Below are 15122 nucleotides of genomic sequence, written 5' to 3'. Positions count from 1 at the left end.
CCTACCCTTCAACACTAGCACATTTAATGAGGATTTGTACTCATGTAGCACCCTCCAAGTTACGCTGCTAAGCTGTTAGGCAAATTTAGCTCTTTTTGGCTCTGATGTACTCAGTGGAGCAGTTGTTGATTACTTCTGGGAGCTGCGGGTCTCAGACTGTGGGTTTGTTTGCTCTCCTATGCCTTCCAGAAGTTTCTGGAACATAGGGGACCGAGCACGGCAAATGCCAGTCTCAATATTTATTGTGCTTCATCCAATCCCTGGGGAGGTGTGTCTAGAAGGTGGTTGGAGGGGCATTTACAGTCTAAGATTTGAAGCAGCAGGGTCTTCCTCTTCTCCTAGTTGGAGGGAATCTACCCCCCACATCTGCAGCAGCTATCCTGATTACAGCCTTTTGTTTCATCAAGGTCCCAACTGTGGCACAGCTGGGGGGGAGGTACTCTTAAGGATCCCTTTTTGAAGCTAGTCAAGGGAACCCTCACCTGGAAACCTGGTCTGGAAAGCTCGCTGAAGAGTGCCCAGTGGGAGTTAAAAGTTGTCTGGCTGTCCTGCAGCATTGTGAGTATTGGTATCTCCCTCAGTGAAGAGTGTCTGGTGGATACTGGAAGGAGGCATCCAGTGATCCTGTGACATTATGAGTGCTGGCCTGAGTTCAGGATTCTAGTGACTGTGTGCAATATCCCTTGGGTGGACAAACCGGTAGTACTCCTACCTGATATAGTTTCAAAAAAAGGGGTTCAGTCTCTGCCATCTGTACTTATTCCTTCATAGAGACTGCTCAGAAATACATAGGAGAGTGAGTGAAGTGTCCTCCTGTAAATATTCTGGATCTGGAATCTGGAATCTGGATCTGGAATCTGGAGTATCCCATATCATCCTACACCTCATCCAAGTTTCTTTAGCAATAAAAATCCTAAAGAGGCAACCCCTAGACTATTTACTGAGCCTGAGTGAGTGAACTATTACTGTGTGCCAGGCTGCCTTTGCCCTAGTTTTGGGAAAGAACTGATTAAATTGCAACGCTTCTAAAAAAAATTTACACTGGCAGTGCCTACCCTAATACTGTCAGGTCACCTGTGGCCAAGTAACAACTGCACCCTGTTGGAGACAGGGTAGCACCACAAGGTATTGAACCCAATAGCTGACTGCTGTGGATGGACAGGAAACGTGAGCCCAAGATTCTTCAGGGCGTGGAGTCTAAGGCCCAGCAGGTGTTCACCAGAGCCTCTACTGAAGAGGATGGACTTCGCTGCAACTGGACCCAGGTCGCGGCCCCTGGGGTCCCCCGGGTTACGCTCCGTAGGGATAGAGGGGAAGCAGCCACTCAGGACACAAGGGATAGTGATGGGTAAGCCAAGGTCGGAGCAACAGGCAAACAGACCAAAGGTCAGGATCACAGGCAAAGAGGAGTAGTCATAGACGAGCCAAAGTCAGTACACAGAAAGGTAGATGTAGCACACAGCAGACAGGAACACAAGCAAACAAACACTGTTGAACAGCAAAGCAGACCTGCAGTGCACTGGTTAATATAGACTTCCTGGAATGGCCTGGGGTGGAGCCATACAGGGAGGAGAGATGATAAAAGGCAGCCAGAAGGAGAGTCAGGCCTCTAATGGAGACATGGAGGAGAAGGTAAGCTGCCAGACACTATTGTATGTCCATGACAGTACCCTCCCTCTTACGAGGCCTCCCCCTTCCCCGCCTGGGCCCGGGTTTAGAGGGAAACTTCAGAGGAAACCTTTTTAACAGGACGAGGTGCAAAGACCTCCGGACCAAAGCCTTTCCAATGAACAAGGTACTGAAGAATGCCTCTACAGAGTCGGAAATCCAGAACTTGACTGACCACCGTATTCCTGATTATCCTCAGAGACCGGTGCCATGGTAGGGAGAGGACGAGAGAACTTATTGAGGACTAAAGGCTTCAAAAGGGCAACATGGAAGGAGTTAGCGATTTTGAGGCTTTTGGGAATCTGAAGTTTGAAACAAACCGGATTCAGTTTAGAAGTTATAGTGTATGGACCAATGAATCTTGGAGCAAACTTCTTTTGGCTTGAGGAACCAATCACTTTCTAGTAACTTCAGAGAAGGAACTCGAAGCTTGATGTTCCTGGTGGAGAGCCAAACTTCGTCCCCTGGCAGAAGAGAAGGCGGTTTACACCTGCGGCGGTCAGCAAAGCCTTTGAATTTGTCGGCAGCTGCCCGGAGGGAATCATGAACGTCACTCCAGATAGAATTGAAGGACTACTGAGCTGAAGCCAAAGCTGGGATATCCGGAGAACAGGTCATGGTAAGCGGAAGTTGAGGATGTCTTCCATAAACTGAGAAAAAGTGTGTTTTCTGCGAACTGGTATTTACATGATTTTTTTTTATTTACATGATTGTTATGAGAAAATTCCGCCCACGGAAGTAGAGAGGACTAATCGTCATGATGAGCGGAGACTAAGGAGACTAAGGTGCGAAGAAAAACCTGTAACTCTTGATTAACTCTCTCCGTCTGCCCATTGGATTGAGGATGGTAAGAAGAGGAAAAATCCAAGGCAATATTGAGGGATTTGCAAAAGGCTCTCCAGAAACGAGATGTAAATTGAACGCCCCTGTCGTCAACAATATGAGAAGGAACCCCATGGAGGCGGAAAGTTTCTCGAATAAAAATGGGAACTAAGGCAGGAGCAGAAGGAAGACCAGGAAGCGGAAAAAAAATGAGTCATCTTGGAAAACTGATCGACTATCACCCAAATGACCGTATTACCATCAGACAGTGGGAGATCGGTGATAAAATCCATGGCATAATGAGCCCAGGGCTCCTTAGGAATGGGCAAAGGCATGAGGAGACCAGCAGGAGCTTGTGTGGAGGATTTAGGCTGAGCACAGACATGACAAGCCTTGATATAGTCTTTGACCTCCGAGCGGAGATTAGGCCACCAGTAGTGACGGCTGATGAGTAAGAAGGACCGGAAAAATCCAGCGTGGCCCGTCACCTTGGAATCATGTCCCCAACGAAGGATCTTAGCTCAGTGGGGACAAAGGTCTTACCAGGAAGAATTTTTAAGTCCAAGGTGGTAGAATAGGCAACAATGCATAAAGTTGGGATGATCGGCTCAGGTTCAGGAGTGGACTCCAAAGTGTCAAAGGACCTAGAAAGCGCATCAGCCCGACCATTGCAGGAACCAGGTTTGTATGTAATCGTGAAATTAAAACGGGAAAAGAAGAGACTCTACCTGGCCTGTCTGGGATTCAGACGTTTAGCATTCTGTAGGTACTGTAAATTCTTGTGATCAGTGAAGATCGTTATGGAGTGTTTGATTGCGAGGGATTCTCTCTGCCTGGGAAATTTTTTTGGAAAAGAACGCACATGGTTGACATCTCTTCTCAAAGAGTTGAAGAAGCACAGCTCCCACCCCCACTGAAGAAGCGTCCACTTCAATAAAGAATGCATCCCCAGGATTAGTTGTCCTCAAGAGAGGTTCAGATTGTGAAACGCAGTGACAGCTTCGGGGAGCCAGACTTTGGCATTAGCACCCTTCTTGGTCAAAGCGATAATAGGCGCGGCAATGGAAGAGAAATTCCTTATGAACTGCCTATAATAATTTGTGAAGCCAAGAAAGCGCTGTATGGCCTTAAGGCTAGCAGGAAGAGGCCAGTTGGTAATAGCTAAGACCTTCCCAGGATCCATACGAAGACCCAAACTTGAGACAAAGCATCCTAGAAATAGGACCTCAGAGCATTCAAATGAACATTTCTCCAGCTTGGCATAGAGATTATTCTCTCTAAGGCGCTGGAGTACAGTGCGGACATGGTTTCTGTGGACACGCAGATTTTCCAAAAAGATAAGAATGTCATCCAGATAGATGACAACAAACTGGTACAGCAGGTCCCTGAAGATTTCATTGACAAAGTTTTGAAACGCAGCTGGGGCATTACACAACCCAAAAGGCATGACCAGGTATTCGTAATGCCCGTCTCGAGTGTTAAACGCAGTCTTCCATTCATCACCTTCTCGAATTCTAATGAGATTGGGCACCCTTCTGAGATCCAACTTGGTGAAAATGGAGGCACCCTTCAAACTATCGAATAGCTCAGATATTAGGGGTAGGGGTATTGATTCTTAATAGTAACAGCGTTTAAGCCTCAATAATCAATGCAGGGTCTCAAGGTACCATCCTTCTTAACGACAAAAAGAACCCTGCTCCTGCAGGCGATGAGGATTTCCTGATGAAACCTTTCTCAAGATTCTCTGCGACATACTCAGACATGGCCTGGGTCTCAGGAATGGACAAAGGGTAGGTACGACCCCTGGGCAGAGTTGCCCCGGTATAAAGGTCAATGGCACAGTCAAAAGACCTGTGGGGAGGAAGCACCTCAGCTGATTTCTTACAGAATACATCCCGGTAATCGCTGTATGCAGTGGGAAGATCAGTATGTACCGATGTGGTAGCAACCGGAAGTCTCTCCTTTGGGGTCACCTTGGAAAGACATGACGAGAAACATGAGGGGCACCAAGCCAGAATCTGCCCAGAGGCCCAGTCCACATGGGGAGAGTGGAGCTGTAACCAAGGAAGGCCCAATACAATGGGGTTAGAGGCTTAAGGTAGGATGAGAAAGGATATCCACTCCTGGTGGAGAATCCCTACCGACATCCTAATAGGTAGTGTCTGGAAGCGAATAGGGCCCCCTGGGAGAACAGTGCCATCAATTGCCAAGACTACCAATGGCGTAGAGCGGGGTGAAAGGGTGAGCTTCATAGAAGAAGCAGTTCTCCAGTCCATAAAGTTGCCGGCAGCCCCGGAATCCAGATATGCAAGGGTCGACTGGGGAGAAGTGCTTACATGAAGGGACACCGGAAGAAGAAGCCGGGAAGGTGATGTTTCTGGGTCCAATACTCCACCTTCTAAATGTATTAGACCCGAGCGTTTCCCGGGCGAAGCGAGCAGGAGTCAGGAAAGTGGCCCTTGCCTCCACAATAGAGGCACAAGCCCAAAGTTCTACACCTAGCACGTTCTTCGGGGGTTAGTCTGGTCCGGCCCAGCTGCATAGGTTCCTCAGCAGGCAGAGGATGCTCCACGGGATGAAGTGAGGGGCGCTCAGACTGGCTAGGGCCTAGGGAGTGTTGGCGGCTTTTCTCTATGGACCTCTCCAGAAAACGAATATCGATCTGGTTGCATAAGGAGATGAAATCATCCAGACCGACGGGGATGGTTCTTCCCCCTAATTCGTCTTTTACTTGGTCAGAGAGGCCATGAAAAAAGGTAGCGACCAGGACCTCATTGTTCCAGCTCAATTCAGCTGAAAGGATACGGAACTGGAGAGCATATTGTCCGACTGAACGGGATTCTTGGCGGAGACATAAAAGAGCACTAGCCGCTGAAGAAACCCGAGTCGGCTCCTCGAAGATGTTATGAATGAGCTTCAAGAAGTCGGACAGATGGGAAACTACCGGATCATTCTTCTCCCATGGGGGGCAGCCCAGGCTAGAGCTTCACCGGAAAGGAGGGAAATAATATAGGCTACCTTTGCCCGATCTGACAGGAAGTTTTGCGGCTGAAGCTCAAAATGGATGGTGCATTGGCTAAGAAACCCCCTGCAGGCCTTGGAGTCTCCAGAAAAATGGATTGGAGGTGGTAGTTTCAGCGAATGCGAGTCTGTGACTGGCGCGACAGGCTGGTTGTGCTTGGGGTTGCGGATTCGGTGTTCCCAATGAGGTCTGAGGCTGTTCAAAGCGGGATGCCAGATCCTGTAGGAATCGCATCACCTGAGTCTGATTAGCTTCTTGCGTCTCGAGTCTGCGAAATAAGCCCTGTAATGGATCGTCTGCGGGGAGCGGCACATCGGCCGGGTTCATAGCTGTTCAAACTGTCAGGTCACCTGTGGCCAACTGCACCCTGTTGGAGACAGAGGTGCACCGCAAGGTAGTGAACCCAATAGCTGACTGCTGCAGATGGACAGGAAACGTGAGCCCAAGATTCCCCAGGGCGCGGAGTCTAAGGCCCAGCAAGTGTTCACCAGAGCATCTAGTGGTGAGGATGGACCCAGGTCACAGCCCCTGGGGTCCCCCGGGTCACACTCCGTAGGGATAGAGGGGAAGCAGACACTCAGGACACAAGGGATAGTGATGGGTAAGCCAAGGTCGGGGCAACAGGCAGACGAGGGTAACCAAGGGACAGGCCAAAGGTGAGGATCACAGGCAAGTAGTCAGAGACGAGCCAAAGTCGGTACACAGAAAGGTAGATGTAGCACACGGCAGACAGGAACACAAGCTAACAAACACTGTTGAACAGCAAATCAGACCTGCAGTGCACTGGTTGATATAGACTTCATGAAATGGCCTGGGGTGGAGCCAAACAGGGAGGAGAGATGATAAAAGGAAGCCAGAATGAGAGTCAGGCCTCTAATGTTGACATGGAGGAGAAGGTAAGCTGCCAGACACTATTGTATGTCCATGACAAATACATTTCATAAGATTGGTATTTTGTGGATAGTGTGTTCTGCAACACAAGGTTTAGATGTACCTATGTTAAATATGGTTTCTAAACACAAACCATACAAGGATTGAAATCCAGCCGGTTCAGCAGGGACCGGGCAAATTTTGTTGCATGTATGGACAGGCTGGTTATACAGTATACTGTATACAAGTTGATCTAGCAATCTGTAAAATTATGAGGTTTGTATACCAATGGCAGAAGCCTGGCCAACAAGATGGGAGAGCTGGAGCTGCTGATGTTTTAGGTGGACTTAGATTTTGTGGGTATAACTGAGACTTGGTTCAACAACTCTCATAATTGGATGGCGACCATTCAGTGGTATTCCCTTTATCGCAGAGATAGAGAAGGTAAAAAAGGGGGAGGGGTATGTCTGTATATTAAGAACAGTGTACAGGTAAATATGAGGGATGATATTAATAATGGAGCTATGGATGAGGCAGAATCCCTATGGGTAGAACTTAAAAGGGAAGGCACTATAGGGAAGGTAATATTGGGCGTATGCTACAGGCCCCCCAACCAGAGGGAGGAGGGGGAGACGGACCTCCTTTTACAGATAGGATTGGCAGCAAGGATGGGAAATGTCATTATAATGGGGGACTTTAATTATCCAGATATAGACTGGGCAGAAGGAACCGCGCATTCAGCCAAGGCTCGGCAGTTCCTAAATGTTTTGCAGAACAATTTTATGGGTCAGATGGTGAACGCACCGACAAGAAACAATGCAGTACTTGACCGATTGATTACCAACAATACAGACCTGCTCACGGATATAGAAATACGGGGCAACTTAGGAAACAGTGACCATAGGTCAATTAGTTTCAGTATTAATTATAGTAATAGGAAACACAAGGGAAATATAAGGACACTGAATTTCAAAAGAGCCAATTTCCCAAAACTGCGCTCTTTGCTAGAAAATATCGAATGGGATAGAACCCTGGGAATAAAGAACATAGAGGAGAAATGGGAGTGCTTCAAGAGCATACTAAACAAAGGGATTGGCCAGTGCATTCCAAAGGGAAATACATTTAAAAGAGCAAAACTAAACCCCCAGGTGGCTAAACTCCAACATAAAAATGCATATTAATACTAAAGAAAAGGCCTTCAAAAAATACAAGGCTGAGGGGTCATTGGCATCATTCAAGCATTACAAAGAGTGTAATAAGAAATGTAAAGGCAAAATCAAGGCGGCTAAAATAGAACACGAGAGACATATAGCGAAAGAGAGTAAAAAGAACCCCAAGAAATTCTTTAAGTATATAAACAGTAAGAAAGCGAGGCCAGAACACATTGGCCCCATAAAAGACGACAAAGGAAATCTGGCCACAGAGGACAGAGAGAAGGCAAAAGTGTAAAATAATTTCTTCTCTCCAGTCTTCACAAAAGAATTGGGGGGCTACACTAACCCAGCTTGGAATGCTAAACGAAATAATACACCTCAGGAAGTACCACCATGGCTAACAGAAGATAGACTTAGAACTAAACTAGAGGAACTTAACATAAATAAATCACCGGGACCGGATGGCTTGCACCCGAGGGTTCTTAAAGAGCTCAGCCAGGTGATTGCCAGACCATTATTCTTGATCTTTAAGGATAGCCTACAGACGGGTATGGTGCCAGCTGATTGGAAAAAAGCTAACGTCGTACCAATATTTAAAAAAGGGCTGAGATATAACCCGGGTACCTTTAGGCCGGTCAGCCTAACATCAGTAGTCTGCAAGATTTTGGAGGGGATGTTAAGGGACCACATACAAGACTTTAGTAATGAAAACGGTATTATTAGTAGTAATCAGCATGGATTCATGAAAAATCGTTCTTGCCAAACCAATTTATTAACCTTCTACAATGAAGTGAGCTGCCACCTAGATAAAAGTAAGCCTGTGGATGTGGTGTATCTGGACTTTGCAAAGGCCTTTGACACCGTTCCACACAAACGCTTACTGTACAAACTAAGGAATGTAGGTATGGACCATAGGGTGAGTACCTGGATAGAGAACTGGCTCCAGGAGTCCAGAGGGTGGTGATTAATGGGGAGTACTCGGATTGGGCGGGTGTGGAAAGTGGGGTCCCCCAAGGTTCTGTCCTGGGACCAATCCTGTTTAATTTATTAATTCTGATCTAGAGGAGGGGATACCTAGTACAATCTCAGTATTTGCGGATGATACTAAAACTAAGCATGCCAAAATCTTCTATGCAGGATGTGGAAACCTTACAAGCGGACCTGAACAAAATAATGGGGTGGGCAACTACATGGCAGGTGAGGTTTAATGTTGTAAAATGTAAAGTAATGCACTTGGGCGTCAGAAACACAAAAGCAAGCTACTGACTAGGGGGGAAACCTCTGGGTGAATCTAAGATGGAAAAGGATCTGGGGGTCCTAGTGGACAACAGGCTTGGCAGTGGCATGCAATGCCAAGCCGCTGCAAGCAAAGCCAACAGAATACTGGCATGTATAAAAAAAGGGGATTCACTCCAGAAATAAAGAGATTATTCTCCCACTCTACAAGACTCTGGTCCGGCCACATCTGGAGTATGCTGTCCAGTTCTGGGCACCGGTCCTCAGGAAGAATGTGCTGGATCTGGAGAGAATCCAGAGAAGGGCAACAAAAATAATTAGGGGAATGGACGGCATTGGCTATGAGGAAAGACTACAAGCACTGAACTTATTCTCTCTGGAGAAGAGACGATTGAGGGGGAGGGATATGATATTAATGTATAATAATAATAATAATGTACAAATACTGTACTGGCGACCTTAGCATAAGGAACAAACATTTTAGAGAAAGGGAATACAATAAGACACATGGCCACTCACTAAAACTAGAGGAAAAACGGTTTAACCTTAAAATACGTAAGGGGTTCTTCGCTGTCAGAGCAGTAAGGATGTGGAATTTGCTTCCACAGGCAGTCGTATCAGCAGGGAGCATCGATAGTTTCAAAAAACTATTAGATGGGCACCTTAAAGACCACAACATACAGGGGTATACAATGTACTGTTAACAGCAAACATGCACGCGCATCATAGGTTGAACTGGATGGATTGATGTCTTTTTTCAGCCTCACAAACTATGTAAGACTAGGTGGGTGGTACCTCATCCATGTTCTCCTTCTCGAATGGCATCAAACGTAGATCACATAGAAGGCCTACCCCAGGGTGGGTTCTTCTGGGCTACGCTAGGCACCTTGTACAGGGTCCAACAAAGAGATAGGTTATAAAGCTAACAGTACAAAGGGAGGGGAAGGGGGTGGCAAGGTAAAACAAGTACCAGAGAAAAAGGGGGTGTTGTTATCCAAATGCTGGATATGGGCTAGGAAGTCAGTGAGCTTAGGGCTGCCATTCAGGGAAAACTGAAACCAGGTATCCGGAGCTGTGACAAAGATGAAGGAGAGAGAGGCGCCTCTAAGTGCAGGTATCCAATTCAATGCAATAAAAACGTACATTGAAGTAAGAATAGACAGGCACATCTGATGCAGTGATTGGTGTGAAGTCAAGTCCCGATGTCCTCTGTGTCCTGCAGGGCAGTGGCTGTATCGTCCCGTCTCACTGCTCCCCGTTGGTCTCTATTCAGAGCCAGCTGTACGGTGATGGAAGATCCGACCAGGGCGAGGCTTGGGATCGTGACGTCACCTGTAAGCGTCGCATTTCAGAGCATGCGTGCTCCGCTCCGCTTGAAAAAGGAGGGTGGCTGCCGCACCACTCGCAGCATGCATGCTCTGAAACGCATCGCTTCCTGGAGACGTCACGATCTACTCTTAGAGATGAACGTACACCACGTACACTTGCACTGCAACTGTTCTCCAGTTAACTCTTGGTTCCCCATGACAATGTACATGTTCTCTGTAATCTGCATTTAGGAGAGACATGCCGAGCCTTGTCCACACCCACCTGCCAAGTGTTTTCCACTACAATTCCCCAGTAGTGGAGTGGGCCTTGCCATGCCCTCTGCGGGGGATCCACACATGCACTTAACTTAATTTAGGAACCGTCATTTAGGAACCGTACCTCTGTACAGGATGGGAACCTCTGTGGTGCAAATCTGCTCCTGCTGGTGGAAGGAGTGCTGACACTCCCTCACTGCTAGAGGCCGTTTCACCTATAAAAGGTACATACTGTCGACATGCTGCTGTAAAACTTCCGCTACCCAAGGTAACCACTTGTGTTTTCACAGTACTACACTCCACACTGATGTCTTCATACCTCAATGTGTTTAAGCACCACTCAATAGAAGTTCTACTGGTTACTTGCCTAACACCTGTTTCAGTAACTTCACCCCAGGCAGGGACAACATTTTATATGCTTTACTTTAAAAAGTGAAAAGGCAATTAAAAATTACAAAATTCAAAGGCATAATTCTTCCCTAATTCTCTCACTAACTAATTCTCTCACTAACTATGGGCTGTTTTCTGCCCCAGTATACCTGCAAAGGTAGTATTCATGCAGTGCAAAGTCAATCAAAGGCATTCCTCCAGGGCTGGTGTCTTTGTGGCGAACCCCAGATTCTGATGACTTTACATCCAGACAGTGATTAGCGTTGTCCTTCTGCTCCTTGTGGTTGTCATTCGCCATCTCTCTCCCTTACCAGCACCTTTCTTAGCCTTCTACTAGGCCTTTGTCGGGAATATGCTCTTAGATATAAATCAAACCCACAGGGGCTCTGGGCTCCAAACTTCTGAACTCACTGGGAGTCTATTTAAGGGGCTAACCTCCTGTACCAGACCACTGTCCAATTTTTATATCACAGGATTAGTGGGCCGGACCCAGAGAAGAACCCGACAAAAGACCAAAGACCCATTAAAGGCATTATCTCCTACCCTCCCGGCCGGGTCAGCACCTAACTGGCTATTTTAACCTGCTTACAATTTGACTTCTGTAAAGCCAGCCCGTTGGAAAATGTCTGTATTTGCTGTTTCAATGGCTGAGAAGTCTTCCCGCCATCAGAACACAATAGCTCAGTGGGAGTGACTTTCCCATTCACCTTGAATGTGTGGATGGGGAAATCAAGTTTTTTTTATTTATTTTTATTTTAGAACTGTTAAAAGACTAATGTATGGGCTGCCTTTGTCCTGCGTGGCTTCCTTTAACCAACCTATGTTATAGGTGTTTGGGAGTATCTCACCAAAAACCGTCCATTAGACTTACCAGTAATGGTGTTTCTACTAACCTTCCAGGACAACAACACATGAGAGATGAGAGGCTCCACCCTACAGGAAACACGATCAGTTCACAGCTGTTAAAAGGCCCCACCCTTCCCCTTGTCCCTCAGTTGTAAAAAAAGTAGTTCTCCAACTGATTCACAAAGGATGTATAATCACTTAGGTACTTACCACCTATTGTTTACATTCTTTCCTCGCCCTTTTAACAGGGCGGGAAGTAGGTCTGCCATTCTGGAAGGTTCGTAGAAACACCGTTACCAGTAGGTCAAACGGACGGTTTTCTCCTCTCACCTTCCAGGACGGCAACACATGAGAGGATAATAAAGTAACCACAGGCCGACCTTATGGTGGGATCACCCCCTGTAGTACCTTTCGGCCAAAGGCTAGGTCTTGCTGAGACAGAACCTCCACTCAGTAGGGCTTCAAAAAAGTGTCATGGTTGGACCAGGTGACTGCACTGCAAATCTGTTCCCAGGAAGCTTCCTCTCTTCTATATTTCTGATACAGAGCTGCTTCACTCCTCCGGTCAGCTGCCCTGAGTGACAACCCCTCCATTCATCCCAGGGTCAACCTTTTATTTCTCTCTCTCCCCCCTCCCCTCTGGATTTGAAGAGAGCACACCATCACTGTCTGTCTAGGAACTTGCACACTGACTTTAAATCCCCCCCTTGTGCCCAGGCTCTTAATGATATATCTCCCATGTGTTGGTGCTTCTTTTTGGTTTTACCCTGAAACCTGTCCACATTTTGCAGCCACCCCATTGACAGCACCACCTGAGAGCGCCAAAACACTCCCTATTTTCTAACAAAACATAAAAACCAAAGAAACTGGACTGGTCCTTGTCTAAGGTAGAAAAACTTGGAAACATGTCAGAATGTTCTACTGTTGCTAATGGTAATCCAGGGGAACCCGTCATCAGCAGCTCCCTTGGGAGTAGTGCTACACATATATTGGTGTACACAAACATTATCGCGTCTACAAACTATGGGATACATACTGTTTTTTTTTTTTTTTTTTCATACTAGTAATGGCGACGATCAGTGACATTAACTGACACTTTTGACACTTTCAGGAACCAATGAAACTAATACATTGATAAGTGATAAAAATATGCACTGTCACTGTACTAATGACACTGGCTGGGGAGGGGTTAACCATCTATGGCAATCAAAGGCTTAACTGTGCACCTAGCCAGTGTTTGTGTTTACTATGTGTGCTGCTTTTACTAGGAGAAGTGATAGATTCTAGTCCCTGTTTCGCAGGAACACAAAATTGTATACACAGTTGAGCACAAAGACGTACACGAAGATGTACACTTGCTAATAAGAATTCTGGAGTGACAACTAGAAGTTCCCTAACTCGCTAACGTATCTGTGCAAGGGCATATGCACATTAGCGTGAGCATGCGTGAATACCTGGTGCCCTCTTGCCTATTTAAACTGGATCCATAAACCAGAAGATTGCTGAATGGTCATCAGCTTCTACCGTCTGTGACCTGATCCTGTACTTGTTCCTATGTATACCGGCCTGTTTGACTCTACTCGTTCTTGAAACCTTACTATGACCTGACTCTGCCTTTTGCTTACTGTTCCTTTGCCTTCTCTACTAGCCTGATACCTGCACCTGCCTGCCCACCAGTATGTCTGCTGTTCTGCACCTGTTGGCGTGTATCGCATCTGCTAGTCCATGAGCCTGCCTACTGTTTGGCACCTGCTGCAAGTACCTTCCAACCAGGCACCCATGCCACTCAATGCCCTGGTATATCCTGTCACCACCTTGAGGAGAAACAGGACAGGAGGTAAGGGAAAGCCCTCCCGTCAGCTTGGCCTAAACCAGGTATGCGACACTCTGCCTTGTTTACACAGGCAGAGCTCCGTTCTGAGCCTATGCCCGATTATAGGCAGGTGCCAGCAGACATCAAGTGCCCTGCACCTGCAGATCGGCTTCTGCTGTGAAAATTCACAGCAGAAGTAGCACGCCCCCTGCAGGCGGAAGTCCAGACTCACGTATATATATATATAAAGGTGCATTGCAAAAAACTAGAATATCATCAAATTCATTTATTTCAGTAATTAAATTCAAAAAGTGAAACTCAAATATTTTATATAGAGGTATTACACACAGAATTATATATTTTAAGCATTTCTTTCTTTTAATTTTGATGATTATGGCTTACAGCTAGTAAAAACCCAAAATTCAATTTCTCAGAAAATTAGCTAATTACCTCAAAATACCTGTAAATGTTTCCCGAGCTTTTAAATGGTCTCTAAGTCTGGTTCAGTGGGTTACACAATCATGTAATCCGGGAAGACTGCTGACTTGACAGTTGTCCAGAAGAAAGTCATTAACACCCTCCAGAAGGAGGGTAAGCCACAAAAGGTCATTGCTTAAAAAGCTGGCTGTTCACAGAGTGCTGTATCCAAGCAAATTCATGGAAAGTTGAGTGGAAGGAAAAAGTGTGGTAGAAAAAGGTGCACAAGCAACAGGGATAACCGCAGGCTTGAGAGGATTGTGAAGTAAAGGATATTTAAGAATTTGGGGAAATTCACAAGGAGTGAACTACGGCTGGTGTCAGTGCTTCAAGAGCCACCACACACAGACGTATCCAGGACATGGGTTACAGCTGTCGCATTCCTTTTGTCAACCCACTCCTGAACCAGAGACAACATCAGAAATGTCTTACTTGGGCTGAGGAGAAAAAGGACTGCACTGTTACTCAGTGGTAAAAAAAAGTCCCCTTTCTGAATTAAAGTAATTTTTGTATTTCATTTGGAAACCAAGGTATCAAAGTCTGGAAGAAGAGTGGAGAGGCACAGAATCCAAGTTGCATGAGGTCCAATGTAAAGTTTTCACAGTCAGTGATAATTTGGGGAGCCATGTCATGTGAAATACCACCAAAAGAAAGCTCAATTTGTAGGGAAAAATTACACATATTTATTTATTTATATAAATTTCTTTGGGTACAGCATTGAATGACTGTGCAATTGTCAGTTGCAGTAATGCAGTCGGCCTGGTCATAAAGGGGGTAAATCTTCCGAAGGTCAAGTGGTTAAACATTTCTACTACTCAAGTAAAGGTAAAAAGAAAATAATGGACAAGTGACTCACCTGGTTGGTTTTTTTGAACAAACCACTGTAAAAGCCATAGTAGAAAAACCCCTCCCACGAGGAGGCCCGCCCCCAAGGTGTAATGTGTTATTGTAAAATCCTGGGGAAAAATAAAGAAAAATCATTTTTAAAAATCCCTATATAACTGTAATCTCAGGAAGATTCAGTTAGTACATAAGCCTTAGATTAACTCCGTACTAGCAAGGTTTGAAAGCTTTTGTAAATAAATGTAACGTATACTATACTAGCAGGCAGATATAAGGATCAGCAGGGAGCCACATATACAACAATCAGATATGGCCACTCCATGTACATAACATTACTACACATGGAAATGGGTCTATAACACATTAACACAGACTGAAAAGATTATTCCCATTAAACT

The 15122-nt window shown here is 45.9% G+C and overlaps 1 protein-coding gene across 1 annotated transcript in view; it reads right to left on the bottom strand.

The window, feature by feature from the left end:
• Window positions 1-14831, bottom strand: part of LOC309553278 (patatin-like phospholipase domain-containing protein 6) — a 108242-nt gene extending 93411 nt beyond the window's left edge. Inside the window, exon 1 of the mRNA XM_082254284.1 lies at window positions 14738-14831. The gene's annotated coding sequence lies outside the window, so the exon portion shown is untranslated. The remainder of the gene's footprint in view (window positions 1-14737) is intronic.
• Window positions 14832-15122: the final 291 nt, after the last annotated feature.

Source organism: Pelophylax lessonae, assembly GCF_965119305.1.
Source record: "Pelophylax lessonae genome assembly, chromosome: 4".
Taxonomy (NCBI): Eukaryota; Metazoa; Chordata; class Amphibia; order Anura; family Ranidae; genus Pelophylax; species Pelophylax lessonae.
This window is presented reverse-complemented; position numbering and strand designations above follow the sequence as displayed.